The following is a 21,304-nucleotide window of genomic DNA, read 5'->3' as shown; positions in this document are numbered from 1 at the left end:
ATGGCAATTATTAAAAAGTCGGGAAACAATAGATTGCTGGCAAGGCTATGGAGAAATATGAATGCTTTTACACATTGACAGGAATATAAATTAGTTCAACTATTGTGGAAGACAGTATGGCAATTTCTCAAGGATCTAGAACCAGCAATACCATTTGACCCAGTAATCCCTCTGTTATTACAAATTACTACAAAGTATTAAGACTTATTTTATGGTGAATATACATATGAACAAACCAAGATCTTCCCAGTCACTCCATTATCTATGGGGACTTTAATGCCCGTTTGACTCCCTGTATCCCCTTTATGACCCTTTCCTCTATCTCTTCACAACTCTTGAAGCTCTACTTCTTATTTTCTGGAAATCACTGTCATTTATCCATAAAACTCCTCATATGTACCACCTCCTCTCTGTTTGATCCCTTTACCCTATTTCTCTTATGGGAGACCTGACTCTTCCCAATGGACACTGCTTTCTCTAGAGTCCTCTCAAAAAGAGGTAGTTTTCTTTTTTTTTTTTTTTTTTTTTTTTTTTGAGACGGAGTCTCGCTCTGTCGCCCAGGCTGGAGTGCAGTGGCCGGATCTCAGCTCACTGCAAGCTCCGCCTCCCGGGTTTACGCCATTCTCCTGCCTCAGCCTCCTGAGTAGCTGGGACTACAGGCGCCCACCACCTCGCCCGGCTAGTTTTTTGTATTTTTAGTAGAGACGGGGTTTCACCGTGTTAGCCAGGATGGTCTCGATCTCCTGACCTCGTGATCCGCCCATCTCGGCCTCCCAAAGTGCTGGGATTACAGGCTTGAGCCACCGCGCCCGGCCAAAAAGAGGTAGTTTTCTTCTTCTACCTTGCACCCTTCGGCCTGGAGGCAGGTGAATCTCCTTCCTGATTTTCTTTATTGCTTCCTTCCCACCATCCTTTTGCTCTTTTCCATCTGTACCTAGATTTTTTCATGTCATCAGACTATTCTGAAACTACTCTGCTTTGTTGTATTAATGTAGAGGACTACGTGCTCACAAACAGGGTGTTCCCCATAAGTCCTGCTCTTGCAAACGAAGCAGGGCGTTCCCGACAAGTCCTGCTCTTGCAAACGAAGCCGGGCGTTCCCAATAAGTCCTGCTCTTGCAAACGAAGCAGGGCGTTGGGGGCCTGTTTATATGTAAACATCTTGAAAATCCAGAAAGTCAGGGAAAGGTCAGAAAAACAACGATGTGTCTTGTGACTTGGCAACATTCCACAAACGACTGTATAAAATAAAGCGGAGCGCGCCATTCGGGGCGGCCGCCATGTTTGTCTTGTCTTGTGTTGTCTTGTGTGTTCATTCCTTTGTTTAGGAAACACGCGGACCCCAACATCTGGCGCAGCGAGCAGGGTCCGTGGCTCCACGAGAGCAAGGAACCGGAGGGGGAACACCCCAGGCAGGTAAATAAAGAAAGGGGGACCCACAGGAAAATTATGGGGAATTCCACCTCTCTGGCCTCTGAATATTTGCGGTTACTCCAGGGACTGTTGATGTCTATAGGAGTAGAAGTTAGTTAAGGAACATAAGACTTTGAAGTGATTGTTTGCCCATGTTGAACAACATTGTTATTGGTTTCAATATCAAACCAAAGTGCAGTTAAATAGAAAGGAATGGTTACAAGTGGTTAAAGTCCTGCGTCGAGCTCATCAGCAGGGGCAAACGATGCCTCTGACTTTGTGGATTTTGTGTAATTCCATTACTCAGGCATTAGAGTTACTTGAAACTGACTCGGAGCATGGCGATACTGCCACAGGAGGTGAGGCATCTGAAGGTTTAGAGAGGAATGATCTTAGAGAGGAACATGTTTATGCCCGGGTTATTGAGGACAAGGAATTGGAAAAAGAGCTAATGCCTCCTTCATCTGAAGGAAATTCTGATTTGCAGCACATTTTAGAGATGTTACAACAGTTGTTAAAATTGCAAGATACCGCTGCTCCTGTTTCTCCTATCTCTCCGCCATGAGCCTTCCCTGTTACCTTCCCTTCTGCTCCTTTGGTAAAGGACTTCCCTTTGCCTCCACCTCCAACCTCTTTGTCTATGTCAGGTCAGGTTTTCTCTGTGCCTCTTCCTCCTGTAGGAGAAAAGAAGGAATAGAAGGAAAAGGGTGATTTCGAGGAATTAGATGTATTCCCAATAACACGGGCTGCTTTCGGCCCCAATGCTCAGTTCCCAAACGGTGGCCAGAATGTGACTTTTACAGCCCTACAATTTAAATTTTTGAAAGAAATGAAAGCTGCAATTTTTAATTATGGACCTCAATCACCATTTGTCCTTGGCCTTCTCGATTCCTTCTCTTCAGAACATATGATGATTCCTATTGACTGGGAAACGTTGGGACAGGCTGTCCTTGCTCGTTCGCAATGGCTTCAATTAAAAAGTTGGTGGTGGGAGGAAGCAAGAGTACAAGCTAGAAAAAATGCTACGCGAAATCCCCCAGGACCTACTGAAGAGCAGCTTACGGGTTCAGGACAATACGCCACTCTTAATGCTCAGGCAGGCCTAGATGATATTGCTCTCACTCAGATTAAAGCCTTGTTTTTAAAAGCGTGGACTAAGGTTGAAATAGCAGGTAAAACTTCTTTATCTTTTGTAAAGATCCTACAAGGAGCCACAGAGCCATATCCAGATTTTGTAGCCCATCTTCAAGATGCTGTATTAAAGACTAGGTTCAGGCCCTGCTGCTAAAATTCTTTTGGATACTCTGGCTTTTGAGAGTGCTAATCCTGAGTGCCAAAAATTGCTGCGTCCTCTAAAAGCTAGTGGGGCTGATTTAGATGAATACATTCGGGCTTGTGCAGGTGTTGGAGGAGCTATTTACAATGCTCAATTGTTTGCTGGGGCACTTTCTAAGGCTTTAAAAGGCAATTCTAAACAAGGTATATGCTATCAATGTGGGAAACCCGGTCATTTTAAAAAGGAATGCCAGAAAAAAATAGGCTTTTCTGCTCTAAAAGAAAAAAGGTTACCTATATGTCTTGAAGGTAGTCCGCATTGTCTGCATCTTTCTCATGAGGCTTGGGCTGTTTGCTATAACCAATAGTCATATCTCTGCCTTTACTATGATTGTTGTGGCTCAAAGTTTCAAGTATAATCATACTGCAGTACTTAATGAAACTCTGCCAAGTACATTATCTTTATGCCCTATCCCTGATGTGTCCGGAGATGTTTCCCAACTAGAGTGGACTAGATGTAGAAGTAGTGGGCCACGATTATTGTTAGAAGTAAAAAGGAAGAGTCATAAATACTTTGTTACAGATTGGAGTGGACATGGAGATTTTCAGACTAAATTCAGCCATGTCAACCTGCGTTGGCATAAGGTAATCACAGCATTTCTGCAGATGGCAATGAAACTACTGTTTGGCATGATGGTGGTCTATCACCCCCTTGCCACATTTGGCTAATACCTCACAAATACAAGGTCATATTTGGAAGTTGCTAGCTGCTGGTAAACCAATGTTCACTTTCACGGGAAACATGTCCTTAAATCTTACTAATATTGCTAACCCTTTCCATATATCTTTGCATCGAAATAGTTCTAGATATGTTATTGCATGTGTAAGAAAGCCTTACTTGTTGTTGACAGGAATTTTTAAATAGGATAATAATACAGGGGTAGTTAACTGTACAAACAATTGTACATTCTTAAGTTGTATAAATACTACTTGGTGGAATAATAATTGGAATGAGTCTCATTCTGATTTATATATACTAAGAGCCAGAAAGAAACCTGGCTGCCTGTAAACTTAACACGTAGTTGGAGTGAATCTGCTGAGGTTACTCAGATTTATAAGGTTATGCAAGATCTTGTCCACCCCGTCGGAGAATGGTTGGAATCGTCGTGACCGCGGTGATAGGACTTGTAGCAATTGCTTCCACTGCCGCTGTTGCTGGATTAGCTCTACACCAGAATATACAAAATGCAGAACTTGTGCAACAATGGCGTGAACAATCACGTTTGTTGTGGCAGCAGCAACGAGACATAGATGCTCATTTGACTGAACGAGTAGATAATCTGGAACAAGTGGTTTCTTGGTTAGGAGATCAGCTAACAGTGTTGAATACCCGAGCTTTGTTGAAATGTGATTGGAACACTACCCAATTTTGTATTACTCCTGTTCCTTTTGACAGCACTGTACATAATTGGACTGAGATAAAGAGACTTTTAATTGGTCATAATAATCTTTCCTTAGAAATACAAGAATTAACACAGAACATTTCTGAAACATTTTGGAATCAGTTACCGTTGCTGACTGGTGCAGATTTGATGACTGGTATTGCACAAAGTTTGATGTCTTTGAACCCTATGAGCCCTGTAAAAACTTTGCTGACCTCTGTTTCTAGTAGTGTATTGATTGTTGTTCTTGCCTTTGTCATTTTTCACAGTCTGCTGGAGAGGGTGCCAAAAAGCAAACACTGAATCCCAGCGAGCCCAACACGTAATGATGGTTTTAAAAGAAATGCAAACTTGTAAATAAGGAAAGAGGAAATGTAGAGGACTACGTGCTCACAAACAGGGTGTTCCCCATAAGTCCTGCTCTTGCAAACGAAGCAGGGCATTCCCGACAAGTCCTGCTCTTGCAAACGAAGCCGGGCGTTCCCAATAAGTCCTGCTCTTGCAAACGAAGCAGGGCGTTGGGGGCCTGTTTATATGTAAACATCTTGAAAATCCAGAAAGTCAGGGAAAGGTCAGAAAAACAACGATGTGTCTTGTGACTTGGCAACATTCCACAAACGACTGTATAAAATAAAGCGGAGCGCGCCATTCGGGGCGGCCGCCATGTTTGTCTTGTCTTGTGTTGTCTTGTGTGTTCATTCCTTTGTTTAGGAAACACGCGGACCCCAACAATTAAGATCTTAAGTCCTAAGTCACTCCCCCTCATTTCTTTGCTCCTGTTCACTGTCTCTCTCTTCTTTCAAACTGCTATTGTAATTCTTAGTGATTAATATCTACAAAGTGACAATTTTGATATGCCAGATTCTCAGTCTTTCAACCTTTTCTTCTCCAAAAAGCATCTTCTTCACCTTCACTCAGCTAATTATTCCTTGGTCACTCTTTAAATATAATCACTCCCAGTAATTGCAAGCTCTTCATAGTTTAAATTTATGTTTCCCACTCTTCATCTAGCGGATGAAATTTTTAAATCTCATGCCCTTTTGCAATCCCACAACAGCAATCCTTCTCCTTCTCTAAGTCCTACCTATCATGATTCCTGTCGTTATCCTTACTTTCCTCCAGTTCTTAATTCACCTTACTATACCAGCTTAAATTTCATGGCTATTCCTTATAATCATACTCTTCTACTCTATTGTTTACTTGTCCCTCTCCCACTTTCTTGTACTTGCTTGGAAAAACCAAAATTATGTTGAAACAAGAGGGTGGAAACATACAGAAATACTGATTGATCTGACTCTAAATTCATGAGCAGTCACGCCACATGGACCATTAATGCTACCGAACATTAGACTACATTTCATTTACTTTCTTTCTCCTCTTACTGCATATGCCCTACTCGTGCCTCAGATCTCAAATTACCATTAGCTCTTCTAGAAATGTTTGCCCTTGTATTGAGATAACAGACAAGATATTTCCCACCTGCTGTAGGAACTACCACATCTACTTGTCTACCTCAATTTCATCTTGTAAATTCTGCTTTTTTATTCATCACTATGAATTAAATGTTTGTGGTGCTAGTCATGGCCAAACTCTTCACTTATTTACAACATCCTATGTATTTTTTCCTCTTGAAGACATTGTTCCTTTCTTTCCTCTCTCTCCTGCATTATCAACTTTTACCTCTATAATGAATAATCCTGATTTAGTATGAAAATATATTATTTGCCCCATCTTTAATAAAAATAGAAACAAAACACATCTTCTCTCCTCACCTCAAATAGCCTTAGTCCATGTATTTCTTTTACAGCAGAACTCCTAGAATATTTTATGTGTACTTGCCTTCTCTAGACTCAGTCCTCTAATTTTCAACCTACTAAAATCAGACTTTGGACCACAGTACTGCATCAAAACTGTTTAATAATGTTGCTGATGACTTCCATGTTGTTAAATTAAGCAGTAATTAATTATTCCTAATCTTGTTGATTTGTCATCAGCTTTGTCTTTATGTCAACACTTTTTGCTTCATCTATATAGTCATTCTTTTGGTGATCTCATTCAATCTATGGCTTTGAATGTCAGTTAGGAAGTCACAGCTCACAAATTCATAGCTGTAGCCTAGATTTCTATGCTGAATTATAGTCTTTTATTTCGACCTTATTCTACACTTTAATATGGAGGATATAATAGGCATCTCAAATGTAACTTATTCAAAACTGAGCACCTGATATCTCCGTCCCTGCCTATTGTACTTATTGTCTTCATGTTAATTAGTGGAGATTTTGTTCATGTTGTTTAGGCCAAGTTCTTGCCTTTCACTATTCTCTTTATTTACAAGTTACATCTAGTAGGACAGAAAACTTTTGAGTTTAGCTTCAAAGTCTATGCAGAATAAGACTAATTATCAATAACTCTGCTCTCCATGCCACCATTATCTCTCACTTGGATAATAGCAATATCCTCCCAACTTCTCTGCCATCTGCCCTTTCCCTTGTAGGTCAATTACTAGTACAATGGCCAGAACAATCTTAATTTGAGTCAGATTACATCCTTCTCTGGTTTAAAACTCTCCCAGGTTTCCCATCTCATTTCGAGCAAAAGGAAATTATTTACAATGTCCTTCAAGGTCCTTTGTTATCTGGCCCATCATCTCTCTGACCTAATCTCTAAACTTTCTACCTTGTGCCCACTCCATCTCAAATTACAAACACAGAAGGCTGGTTCTCACCTCAGAGCCTTTCCAATTTGAGCTAATTCTCCCTGGAATGTACTCCAGAATAAACATATGGCTCACTACTTCATAAATCTCATTTTTTTACTCTAATACCATTTACTCCAATATTTTTCTCTTATCACTCTAATGAAAATTATTACCCTTTACTTTCTTTTCCCTTTGGGGTTTATTTTTCTTGATAACAATACTGCCTAATATGCTCTACTCTAAGTGAATCATTTGAACACACCTCTCTTTATAAAAGAAGAATATATGCATTTCAGAATGTAAATTATAATCTCATATCTATGTCTGACTCAAATCAAGAATTAAAAAATATAGGGAGATGGTTGGATATGGAAGGTGATGGGATATAAACTGGAAAAGTGGAGTTAAACTTACATTAAGGGAACCTAGAATAATTTTATTTTATTTAGTAGTCACTAGGGCACCATCATATTTTTGGGAACAAAGATAAAAGAGGAAAATCCTCACTGATATGCTATATATTGAGAATACGCACTTCTGTCTCCACTAATACACGAAAGCTATGAAATGATACACTATGTCATCTGTCCAGAAAATGTTGAGAAATAAACTAATGGTGTCATGTGAGATATTTTATTAACTACTGAGGGCGATAGTTTGAGAAAGAGGCTTTCTGACACCCTTCAAGCCATACCCTAGTTGAAGAAAAGGGCATAAAAATTGAATTCTGTTGGTGACAGAGTTGGGGAGCAGGGTACTCACAAGGTGTTCAGAGTATAGAACAGCCCTTCACAATCAAGTACAGTTCATCTTTGCACTTAATCCCAAACACATTTAGTTAGTCAGGTCTACTCCCCAGAGGAATTGAAAGTACACCAGAAATTGTATTAGCATAGTGGCATGATCAGCACCACCCATCCTTAATATGATTTCTTCTGCAGATGTCAGCAGACCCAATTTTCATAACTTAGCTATATATTTAATCACATTTGTATAGAGTGGCAACTTGCTCACTCTTGCCAACTTCCCTGAGTTATTCTGCTGAATTGCAATCTTGTCTTTAGCATGGGACAAATCACTACTGAGTCGTTGAGATTATATATGTGTGTGTGTGTGTACATATACATATATATATATATGTATATGTACACACACACACACACACACACACACTCTTATGATTAGCTAAAGTGAAATTGAGGTAATGACATAAATGGAAAGGGAACTAGAATTCTTGTAGTTAGCATCCTGTCTTTGAACTTATACTTTGTATCAGTCACACAGGCAGATAGTAGATCTTATCAAGGACCATAATGCAAATAATCACAAAATATTGCAATTAATGGGATTTTAGAGATCATCTTCTCTAGTATTTCATTTAGGGTTCAGAGATGTAGAATGTTGTTCAAAGCCAGTAATTATTTGGATTCTTACAAGGCAGAACTGGAAAACAATGGGTTATTTTCACCGAGACCCCAATTTTTCTGACCCTAATAGATTTGCTTTTGTGGTACTAAGGCCTCTCCTAGAAAGACTTTATGTATTTTTGTAGTGTTACAATACATATTGGGATGTACATAAGGTAGAATATTCAGACTTAGGGAATGGTTTATTGTGTTAATCTTCTATTGAGATAGGAAACCAATGCAAATCTTAATGGCTTGTCACAATCATCATTTAATTTTTTAAATTATTTGCGTGTCTGTATATCAGTTGAGGCAGATATGCTTCAGCTTAAGACTCAGTTGAGCTTGTTGAAAGATATTCTGATCTGTTCTCTGTGTCTTTTCGTTTTCTTTGGACCAGAAGCTACCAAGTACATGTTCTTCTGAAGGGAAATGGCAGGAGCACAAGAGAGTGAATGGAGACATACACCATCTCTTAAAGCCCTGGTTCAGAAATAGTAGAATGTTTCCTCTGTCCACATTTCTTTGGCCAAAGTAGGTGGCCAAAGGGAAGAAACATATACAATTGCTTTATAATGATCTAATGTGTACCAATATTTGTTGTTTAAAATTAACTGTTCTTACTTACGTAATAACTAGAGCATTTCAGTTTTCCTATGAATTTAACAACTTTCCTCTGTTTACCATAACTTTTTATTCCATTCATGTTTTTTTCCTTTTGTCCTTTCATGAGTTTAAGTTAATTTTATGTCTAAAATAAATTGATCAAAATAAAATTTATATTTGGAAATAAAATAAAATGTGCCTATAATGTAATTTTAGAAAATGTATGCTTATGATATTGCCTATCAAAAGAATAGTGATTAGGTGTAAATTTCAGGAAGTTTACAAAAATGTTTATACCTCATTGAAAGAATATTTTAATTTTCTACTTAATGTGTATTTTGTTAAATACTTAATAAGAAGTAGTTTTTATTCTATAGGCCCTTATTTCTTCTAATTTAATTATTTATTTACCTTTTAAAATTTCCCCTGAAGAAACTTCCCCTGGCATTACCTACCCTCGTTCTTCATCTAGTTATCTCAGAAAATCAGTTACTAAGTAGGATGATGCACAGAATTAATGTGGCCATAATTGTATGATAAGGCTTCACATTGGAGAACACAATCATCTACTCCAAAGCAAAGTTTGTATACCATGACCTAGCTTTTGTCCTAATCACCACTGACACTTTGTTTCTAAATCAGGAGTGCCTTAATTTTAATATATACCCATAAAAACAACTGCATACATGCATATTCTATTGAAAATAGAGAAAAAGTATTAATATCACCTATGGAACCAATTGACAGTGTATTTATTATTCCTATGATCATTCCTTGCAACACGTAATGGAAATTTACCTCATTCTGAATGCAAGGGTAATTTTCTACATGAACCATGAAGCAGAATAAAAATGATTCTGTATCAGATACTGTCAGTGCTCTTCAGTGCTTTGCACATGGACCCTTGAATTCCTACAATATTTTTATGCACAATGCACAATGGTGCTTTCATTAAAAAAAAAAAAATCACTATTTTTGTCATGCTGCTAGAAACCACTTTACCTTGGCCCACAGAGAACCAAATTTGCCTGGAAATTTACATGTTCCTAGGCTTTTAGCCAATACTTGAGGGTATAGTGTAGGAGAAGATAATTTAGAGATGAAATCTACACTGTTTCCAAAGGTCCTATCTCAAACTGAGCCAAAGTTAACTTTAGTGGGACTTTGACAATGCAGTCATTCTTGCCCACTTTCCTATTTCCCTACATCTCTATAAGTTAAATGGCTCTTAAGAGCCATTCTCAGACATTATCTTATTCTTTCTATCACATGTCAGGACCTGTAGCTCTTTCAAACAATAATTCCTTTATTCCTTTAGCAAGACCTATCATTTCCAACATACTTTTGCAAAACTTGACCTAGTTATTAGATTAATAGCCAGGAGGAGCAGATTTCAGCTCTTGAGAAAAGGAGTTATCAGCTTTCAAGGCATCTGCCACATTGAGTCTTTTGCATGATTCTCACAATAGAAATGATGTTATCCTACAGCCAGCTATTCTAGCCGTTCAAGACGGTTCAGTGTTCTTCAGTGAACTTATCCAGATTCGTTCTATTTCAAGTCTCAGAGTCCTACTTTTTCCCTGTGACTTTTGCATAGGAGACTTGCTGAGGCTGTGAATTTAGCCCTTTTTGTAGTTCTGCTACTATAACCGCCAACTCCATGATTAAAATTATTCATCTAGTCTTAATATGCTATTAGACTTTTCAAAGCTTGGAAAAACTGATGACTCACATTAAGTGAAGGAGTTGTGCCAGAAATGCCCTATCAGAGTGTTGTGAAGGAGATAAAGGTGGCATATGAGAGGTGGATATTCTAGAATAATCAATTATGAAAGACCCCATAACCTCAATCTCCTCTCTCAGTTGTCTTTTTTCTCTAATAAGGCTCAGGAGATACTACCTTCACTAAAGTTATAAGAAGACTTTGATGGTAAGGGCATGGTCATTGCAAAGATGTTCAGTGTGAGCTGTTCTTATATACTAGGGTTAATGGTAGAGGTTGCATTTATGGAACTGGGCTCCCTAGTGATAATGATTATAATAAGGTTTCAGAATAGCAGAGGCTAAGTGGTAGCAATAAACAATTAAAGAAAAGGGACACTAAATTACTGTAACACCAACAAGGGGCAGCAACCCCTAGGTAGTTCCAAGAAATAGAGTTCATACATTTAAGGAGAGGGTGAATGTGCATTAGGAAGGCCACTATAACACAATGGCAAATGTATATGGCAGCAATTCCTCTGATCTTTCCCCAAAGCATTCTATGGCCATTTACCCACACTGCTGTTTCAGATGTGTGTCTTTACTAGAAAAGATCAACATGACCTCTGGCACTTAGTAAGCAAATTGATCTACAAATACGTCCTCTTTTTAACACCATTAGGAAAAAGAATCAGAAGTAGTTTGAATACACATGGAATAGACAACTGTACACACTTTTAAACTTTGCTTGACACAACGCTCTTAAATGGCCTTACTCTTTGGGGCCTTATAAGATCCATCTCCCTTCTTTCCTCTCGCTTGATCTTGAGAACACATTCTAATATATCATTTTCACATGAATATTCATCTCAGAATCTGTTTCTAGGGAACACATCTTATGACATGTTCCACACCATTTGGGTCTTTTTACAAATTGACCTAAATCGATTTTGGAAGAAATTGAGCAATGATACATAAGTGAAAAAATAAAAAAAAAAAACATTTTCCCCCATATTTGGGGACATTTCTGTTCACACAAAATGTGTTTGTTGCAGGTTTCTTTTCTAATTTTAATGGATACATAATAATCATGCTTATTTATGGCATACATGTGAAATTTTGGATCAGGTGTGTAATGTGTCATGGTCAAATCAGGGCACTTGGGATATCCACCACCTCAAACATTTATCATTTTTTTGTGTGTTAGGAATAATACTGAGTGTTCAGTAGCAAAATAATGGGACTATAGTTAACAATAATTTATTGTATATTTCAAAATAAATAGAAGAGTAGAATCAGAATGTTTATTGTAGGTTTTTTAATGGAACATTTATGCTTTGATTCTTCTACCATACAAAATGTCTCTATGCATTGTCCCTGGGTTTCAAAGAAATATCTTCTAGCACACTGCACCCAAGAGTTGAAGGTGGCTTCTGTTTCTGCATGTATGCAAACAAACAAAGAAAAAACCAAACAAACAAAAGTTAAATCATCTGTGAGTTCTTTTAGGAAATTAGAAAATCTCCTAATTTAAAAGAGAGGGCACAACTGCTTAATGAATGAACTGGTAGTGACTCTGCTCTTTCAGGGATCATTATGCTTCATTTGTCAATACAAATATTAGCTCTCTGAGGATTAATTTTAAGGTCAAAAGTAAAAGATGAAACCCAGAAAGGGGAATTGGCAATGGCATCCCTGTGGCTCACAACCACCATTACTTTATCAGAGCAGGGCTTCAACAGTCCACAAGGAGTCACCTGAGGGTGCCTAGAAATAGCCTGAACACCTCCACAAGAACCCTGGACAAATAATGCTGGCTGGCAAAGGCCAAGAGCTCTGTGGATGTGTCACTCTTTCTTCCTCATCATTATTTCCTTTCTTTACATCATCTTTATACACCCTCAAAGATACTCTATTTTCTTTCCTTTGAACTAGCAAAAGGGATCCAAAAGGAAAATAAAGGAATATGTAGAGGGACTTGCTGAGGAAAATTATTTGTTTTCTTATTTCAAGATTCTTATAAAAAGATAATCATACTAGGCTTTTAACATAAAATATCATTTAGTTCAAAATGTTCTCTCTACCTCCCCTCAAACTATCCTGCATATTATAACCGGGATTAACTGACATCATTTAGGTGGGTGGCTGGTGAGTATTAAAATAAAGTAGTTTAATGGATTTTGGAAGCTTCAGGAACAAAATGGGATTGCAGTCATTTTTATAAACTGAAACAAGTTGTGAAGATTAGGCATTATTACATTGTTCCTGAATGTATTCTTGGTGGTTTACGAAGACACTTGCTTGGATCCAAAGAATATTTTTCAAAAGAGATGGCATACTTATTTTTTTCCCTTTTCCTTCTTATGAACTTGCAGATCCAGTGTACATAGACCTTTTATTACTGTGTAGCATTCTACTGAGTCAGACCTCAAGCTTGTAGAAAAGTTTGTCCTTGCTTTTGTGACATGATGGTTTCTTTCTGTTTCAAAAGAAAAATATAAAGATTTACCAGGACAACAATGGCAGTAGTAAACCCACATTAAAGTTGTTACTTTCTTTTTCTCATAAAGAACTATTTTCTCATGAAAAATAAAATCCTAGTATATTATCAGCTCTGATGAGCAAATGAATACAGGTCACACTTCATATTTACTTGTGTTCAGATATATGAAATACTGGTAATTGGGCATGTGGTTTTCTTTGACAATAGTAATTCTAGTTTCCTGGGAACTATTTGCTACTATTTCATTCCACTGTAAACTTAGAAGAAAGAGGCTTTTATGATTTTGTATATTAGTTTTGAGGGTAATGATCAGCAAAGGAGAAGTTAAAAAGAAAAAAACACAGACAAGTGAAAACAAACAAAAAAAACCCTTTTATTGTCAGCTGCTATTTCTTGAGTTCTTGCCTTTGACTAAACATGTATTTTTGTCAGAACTCAAAAAAAAAGCAACCTCTAATATTTAATCAAGTGGTATTAAAATACTTACATTTTCTACCACACAATTTTCAGACTTAATTTAGTTTTTCCTTTGGGTTAGAAAAAAAAAAAAAAAAAAAACACTTTGCATTCATTACCTTATTCTTATATCCTTTTATGGAAAATAGTTACAACCATACATCAGAAAAGTTTGTGGAAGACATGCTAATCAGCCATGAAACACACAAGGAAGAGACAACTCATGTGATGCTCTTAGCATTCCTCTCCCCGAAGCAATACCTTACTTCTGTGTGGGGTGGAGCATCTGCCTCCATCACAAAATGAGTGAAAATATCTAAGCAAAAACTCATCTTTGTTTTCCTTGCAGATTGCACAATTTATCTCCAATAACACACACATTCATCGTCACTAGAGCTCAGTGGAATAATTATGAGTGTTTCCTGAATAGACCATGCAAAGCCATATGCTCTTGGTGGAAAGAATGTGAAGAAGATACTTAAAACTAGCACAGATAATAAGACTGCAAAGTCAGCCACTTACAGTTCAGCAGCATTTGAAATCATATATGCATGCAAGGAGAGTGGTCCGTGACTGTGAATAGATTTCTGGATTTCTTTGAGGTAGAAGGAGTTTGGTAGCAGAGAATAGGAACTTCAAATTTTCTGTTACAAGACAGACTTTTTAAAAAGAAGTTATTAGAGTAAAATGTTAATATAAAATATCGATAAATATAGTTATTACTATGTCTCCTATAATCTGCAATGTTAAAGAATTTAAAAGAAAGCAGGAGACTGAAGATGTGGTGAAGAAAAAAAAAATTGCATTAATGTTAAAAATAGCTTGCAAGTCACTGTGAAGTAATATAGTAAAACATAACAATATTTGTTATTTACATTGAATTTTGCAGTTTACAGGAACACTTTACAATGTAGGTTCCAATTTAATTATTTCAATAGGTGTTGTTACATATTATTATCCCCATTTTATGGTAGATAAAATAGATTCATAGGGTTTAAAGGATTTGTCCAAGGTTACAAATATATAAGTGGCAAAAATTTGCAGGGAATTGCATTTCCTGACTTTTCCCTAGATTGGCAAATTCACTGTAGCTGAGATATAAAGGAAAATGAAGATGGTCTGGATCACAGATAGGATATGCAAATCAAAACTCTTTGAGGCACCAAGCTCAAGATGATTGAGGACACTAGAACAAGCTAAAGAGAATATACAAATTTCCAAAACATAATACTCAGGTTAGTGGCCCAAAGAAGCAGATATAATGGAGAGCTTCATCCATAGCCTGAAGTGGTATCATTGTCAGGAGGCTTATTTTACATGTTAATTTATTTAAACATTACAATTCTTAATTGTCCTTCATCTTCCTCAATTTTAAACCAGCTCTAGAGTTTAAAACCAAATTATTTTAAAATAAGTTGAAGAGTTTAAGGAAACCGTCTTAGATTTTTAAACACTTATAATGTGTTTTCTCATCACAATTTCACCTATGTTGCTATATTCATCACCACCTGACTTATATATGATTATCTGTTCCTTCAACCATGATGTAAGCATAGTAAAAGTAAGATATTTTTCATTTTATTTTCTAAACATGACTCTAACTTCTATCTAGAGATATGTGTCTGGTATGAAACAGGCATTCATTAAGTATTTCTTGAATTTATTAATGAGTTTATATATGGTTGAAATGTGTTGTCCCCTCATCTCTTTCACTAGCCCCTTATTCTTTTTTGTTTTTTTTCCTACAGAATATTCTATGAGATGTAGTTTCTTGGTCTTTTATCTTAGGATTTTCCTCCTCATTTTCCTTCGTTTGGCAAAGCCAAATCAAGATTAATTTTAATGCATTTTATTCACAATATCTTTTTAAACTCACTGACTACTCTTAGTCAAAGTACATGCTCCATGATAACAAATTCCTTATTTACTTTCCTAACTTTAATCTCTGATTGTTCAATGAAGCCTGCAATCTGTTTCCATAGTATTTCTAGCATGCCATTTTAATCAACACACTCCATTGCTCAGGAATGGCTGTTGGCTCCTGAATCTTATCAGATGCGCAATGATTGGGAGAAGAGAACATGCCATGACCTATGCCCCTGCCAACACATATGTTTTTAAAACACGAATGTACTTTCCTAACTGATCGATGTAGGGATATATCACTTTATCAGAAGCAGAGAGGTACCATTGTCCAGGGGCAGATTCAGCATAAATGGGTCCCATTTCCCTCTAACCTCAAGATTCTAAAACAAATATACACAACTTTGGGTGATATTGTTTACCCAATATAAGGTCTTATCAGATCTACAAAGTTCAATTGGTCTGTGACAGTATGAAGCTTATATCATTTAAATACTCTTTCAGTTATTGAATGAAAAGTAAGTGCCAGCAAGGTCAAGTCCATATAATTTTCTCAGATTTGTTGAATCAAATATCTGCCTCTATTCCTGCTTTGACTTTGTGAAAATCCCACTTTTCTGAAGTTCAATATATCCATCATTTCCCAATACATTTCTCTCACTTTCAGACAAAGAAAAAAGAACATCAAAAACATTTAACTCATCTGAATTGTATTGCATTACATTGTCCAAGGGTGTAAACAAAACTTCTGAGATATTAAAAAAAATAAAAATAAAGAAGAAAAAAGAAATAAACAATCCAAAGCCCATATTTTTCTTTTCTTTTTTGTTATACTTTAAGTTCTAGGGTACAGGTGCACAACGTACAGATTTGTTACATATGTATACTTGTGCCATGTTTGTGTGCTGCACCCGTCAACTCGTCAGCACACATCAACTCGTCATTTACATCAGGTATAACTCCCAATGCCATCCCTCCCCTCTCCCCACTCCTCATAATAGGCCTGGTATGTGATGTTCCCCTTCCCGAGTCCAAGTAATCTCATTGTTCAATTCCCACCTATGAGTGAGAACATGCGGTGTTTGGTTTTCTGTTCTTGCAATGATTTGCTGAGAATGATGGTTTCCAGCTGCATCCATGTCCCTACAAAGGACATGAACTCATCCTTTTTTATGGCTGCATAGTATTCCATGGTGTATATGTACCACATTTTCTTAATCCATTCTGTCACTGATGGACATTTGGGTTGATTCCAAGTCTTTGCTATTGTGAATAGTGCCGCAATAAACATACGTGTGCATGTGTCTTTATAGCAGTATGATTTATAATCCTTTGGGTATATACCCAGTAATGGGATGGCTGGGTCAAATGGTATTTCTAGTTCTAGATCCTTGAGGAATCGCCATACTGTTTTCCACAATGGTTGAACCAGTTTACAATCCCACCAAAAGTGTAAAAGTGTTCCTATTTCTCCACATCCTTTCCAGCACCTGTTGTTTCCTGACTTTTTAATGATCGCCATTCTAACTGGTGTGAGATGGTATCTCATTGTGGTTTTCATTTACATTTCTCTGATGGCCAGTGATGACGAGCATTTTTTCATGTATCTGTTGGCTATATGCATGTCTTCTTTTGAGAAATATCTGTTCATATCCTTTGCCCACTTTTTGATGGGGTTGTTTGTTTTTTTCTTGTAAATTTGTTTGTGTTCTTTGTAGGTTCTGGATATTAGCCCTTTGTCTGATGAGTAGATTGCAAAACTTTTCTCCCATTCTGTAGGTTGCCTGTTCACTCTGATGGTAGTTTCTTTTGCTGTGCAGAAGCTCTTTAGTTTAATGAGATCCCATTTGTCAATTTTGGCTTTTGTTGCCATTGCTTTTGGTGTTTTAGACATGAAGTCCTTGCCCATGCCTATGCCCTGAATGGTATTACCTAGGTTTTCTTCTAGGGTTTTTATGGTATTAGGTGTAATATTTAACTCTCTATTCCATCTTGAATTAATTTTTGTATAAGGAGTAAGGAAAGGATCCAGTTTCGGCTTTCTACTTATGGCTAGCCAATTTTCCCAGCATCATTTATTAAATAGGGAATCCTTTCCCCATTTCTTGTTTTTCTCAGATTTGTCAAAGATCAGATGGCTGTAGATGTGTGGTATTATTTCAGAGGGCTCTGTTCTGTTCCATTGGTCTATATCTCTGTTTTGGTACCAGTACCATGCTGTTTTGGTTACTGTAGCCTTGTAGTATAGTTTGAAGTCAGGTAGCGTGATGCCTCCAGCTTTGTTTTTTTGACTTAGGATTGTCTTGGCAATGCCGGCTCTTTTTTGGTTCCGTATGAACTTTAAAGCAGTTTTTTCCAATTCTGTGAAGAAAGTCATTGGTAGCTTAAAGCCCATATTTTAAAAGGGTAATCCAAAATAATTATATTTGCATAATCTCTGTAATCAAAGAACTCTCAACTGCTTACTTTGCCTGATTTCAAATAGAAGATAATTTGTTTTTACTTCTGGCATGTCAAATTTATACCTTTAATTTATGCATTTATTCAGGTGTAGAAGGGGGACATTTTTATTAAACTTTGGCAATAGATTATTGGGCACTGAAAAATTCTTATCCATCTGTTCCTTGGGAGAAAATCTGATTGCTATCCCTACTCAACGAATTGTGTTGCTTAATTATTTATGCAATTCATATATTTATTGATTTTGTATTAATCTAGTTGGAATATGTTGGGGATTCTACTATAAATAATGAACTTAACAACAATAATTAATTCACATTTTGTAAGTATTGAATTTATTCATGGTCCATATACTCTTCATTTGCTGTTAATTTCCCTTGAACATTGCTTTATTCTAGCAATAAATCATATTCATCTGTGAGTACATGAATTAATTTTTTAAAGCCCCATCCATCTCATTAAGGAATGTATTTCCAGTAAAATTTATTTTTCATGTTTTAATTAATTGTGTACTATTAATAATTGCATAGTAATTCAATACAAGGGAATTTTGTTAACATTGACAGCTTTATAGGAATTGAAAGATCAATTTTGATTTATAAATATAATTTAATTGAAAAGTATGTTACAGTGAGCGATAAAAATGTTCATGTAAAAAAATTGTATAATAGAATATATTTCTATATAAGAAATGCCATGCAAATATGAGTTTGAGAAGGAAGATACAAACTTAACTAAAAATGATCCAAGATTTCCCACTCCTGTGGCATTGCTTAGATGATGAGCTAAGTGGGATTGTTTTCTTCTTCTTTCCTCAGAAGGGAAGAGTGCACCAAAAACAAGTTTCCAACAAGACCAGTGGCTTTTACAATGCTTTAGAGAGATCTACAATTTCTTATTGGCTCCAAGACTTCCAGGTAATGAGCAGCTGGTATGCCAGATGTTCATAAAATCCTGGCATTCAAACTTAGATTTACAGATGTGCAAGTAATCTATGTGACTCTTCACTGATAAGGCTGACCTCACATTTTTCCCTGCAAGAAAGGAGAAAAATAGGAGACACTGCCCATCCACTGATATACAATCCCATGGAACATGTACAGCGGAACATGTTGTCCTCTCAATGGGACAATAGGTAGATCTGAGTCCGTGTGTTCTTTTTTGTTGACTCTGGCCTTGTTATCGTTCCCCAAATAAGATATAATGTTAATTGACACAATAGAATGTGGAATCTTTTCACAATAGGTGAGGCTATACATGGAACCTTCTTGCTCAACATAGGAAGTAATGTAAGATTTATGAATGCTAACTATGATTTCACTTAGATAATCACAGGTATTGATTCACTTAGATCCTGTTGAACATATTTAAAAGAGTGGAACAGTTTTATTATTTCACTATTCAAATTTCAATATTAAAACACATGGAAGATTATGTATTTTGCCACTATGTAAAATTTAGGCTGAAAAAATTAGATATCATAGATTTATAAGTTATGAAAGTTGTTTTAGGATGTATATACAAGTAAAAGTAAAACTTGAAGACCAATAATTCAGATATTTAATTTTATTTAATCATACAAGGCAGGAGACAGAAATCTGGGAAATTTATAAACTTTGCAGAAAGCCAGAAACATGGAGAACCACATGTTCAGTGAAAAGGTGAATTAGAACACAAGAGTCACCAAAAAATAAAAAATAAAGATAATAAGGTAACTTGATCAACTTAGTTTTGTTGCTGGATATTCTCTCATAATTCTTGGGCACAGGCTATCCTTCATGTAGTTTTAAAACCGAAATCATGATCCCAATCTCATTCTTAAATCTTCATGTAGAAGATATCGATAACCATGTTTCCAGGTTGACAGCATGCCAGACAACTAGCAGAAGAAAACTGCAACATTCTAGAGGAACATACGTTAAAATCAGTCTCAATTTTTTTTTCCCTTATCAATCTTCAAGGATTGTGGGCTCTTATTATGAGGAGGTGTGATACCATGTTCAAAATTCAACAGAAACAACTCCAAATGAAGCAATTTTGTAAAACTGAAAACATTGGCACTATTAAAAAGCAAATATAAAATACATGCTTAATATTATTTAAAAAACAAAGTAGAACATTGAAAATATAACACTGGAACAAGTGACTTTAAATGAGTATTTGGAAATTAGCAAAATACCAGTACTAGATTGGAGCAATGTATTTATTGGAATTTGAAACACAAAGGATGGGGGGTAAGCTCAAGAATATTCATAAAAATACACCAGCAAAAAATCAATTGATCTATCAATAAGCAACCAAAAATGAATGAAAAATAAGCACATGAATACATGCATAACATTGTCACTAGGGAAATAAAAATTAAAACTGTAAGGAGATACCAGTACACACAGAATGGTTAAAATCCAAAACACTGGCCGCATGTAGAAAAGGTTATGGAGTAACTAGAACCCTCATGCATCACTGCATGGTGGGACTATGAAATACTATAACGATAAGAGAAAAAAACGTGGAAATTATTTAAAATGTTAAACATATGTCATACAATCCAGCCAGTCCTCTTTTAGAACTTATTGAAGAAAAATAAAAGTATGCTTCCTCCCAAAGACTTAAGCATGAATGTCCATAGCAGATTTATTTGTAATAATAAAACCTGGAAACAGCCCACATGTTCATTAATCAGAGGATGGATTAAAAATTGTTGTATATTCATTCAATGGAATATTATTCAATAGTATAAATGAATGAACTATGTATTTACATATAAACAACATGGATAAATCTCAAAATAATTGTATTGGATAAATGAAGGAAGATTCCAAAAAGAGTAGATATGCATAACTCAATGTAAACGCAATTCTAGAAAGTGTGCATCGGTGTGGATAGGAAGTGGAGAAGCAAAAGATCAGTAAGGAGCCATTATAAAGTGGTAAGAAGAAAGTTTTAGAGGTGCTGTGGTGGTGGTGGTGACTTCAGTGATGTATACCCCTGTTAAATTTTATCAGAGTGTACAGTTTAATGATATTCAGTTTACTGTGCATCAATTATAGAACTAAAAATAAATCTGAAAAATCAAAGTAAGGAGAACAAGAAAGGAAGTTTAAAAAACACTGCAAAATCTAAATCATGCTACCTGGTTATTATCTCCAATAATATTTGGTAATACTTCAGGCATTTCTTTTTTTTTTAAATTCCCAATTTTTATTTTAAGTTCAAGGGCACATGTGCAGGGTGTGGGTTTGTTACATAGGTAAATGTGTGCTATGGTGGTTTGCTGCAAAGATCATCTCATTACCCAGGTATTAAGCCCAGCATCCACTAGCTATTCTTCCTGAACTTCTCCCTCCTCCCAACATCCACCCTCCAACAGGCCCTAGTGTGTGTTGTTCCCCCTGTGTGTCCATATGTTCTCATTACTTAGCTCCCACTTATAAGTGAGAACCTGTGGTATTTGTTTTTCTGTTCCTGTGTTACTTTACTA

The 21,304-nt window shown here is 36.3% G+C and overlaps 1 long non-coding RNA gene across 8 annotated transcripts in view; it reads left to right on the top strand.

Moving 5' to 3' along the window:
- Positions 1-994: 994 nt before the first annotated feature.
- Positions 995-21,304, top strand: part of LOC123573050 (uncharacterized) — a 99,838-nt gene continuing 79,528 nt past the window's right edge. For 7 of the 8 annotated variants that reach the window (XR_012434404.1, XR_012434402.1, XR_006697784.2 and 4 more), the window contains exons 1-2: positions 995-1,416; positions 18,642-18,740. This is a non-coding gene — a long non-coding RNA (uncharacterized lncRNA). The remainder of the gene's footprint in view (positions 1,417-18,641; positions 18,741-21,304) is intronic. The other variant, XR_012434403.1, reaches the window with a different exon arrangement.

Source organism: Macaca fascicularis, chromosome 4 (assembly GCF_037993035.2).
Source record: "Macaca fascicularis isolate 582-1 chromosome 4, T2T-MFA8v1.1".
NCBI lineage: Eukaryota > Metazoa > Chordata > Mammalia > Primates > Cercopithecidae > Macaca > Macaca fascicularis.
This window is presented reverse-complemented; position numbering and strand designations above follow the sequence as displayed.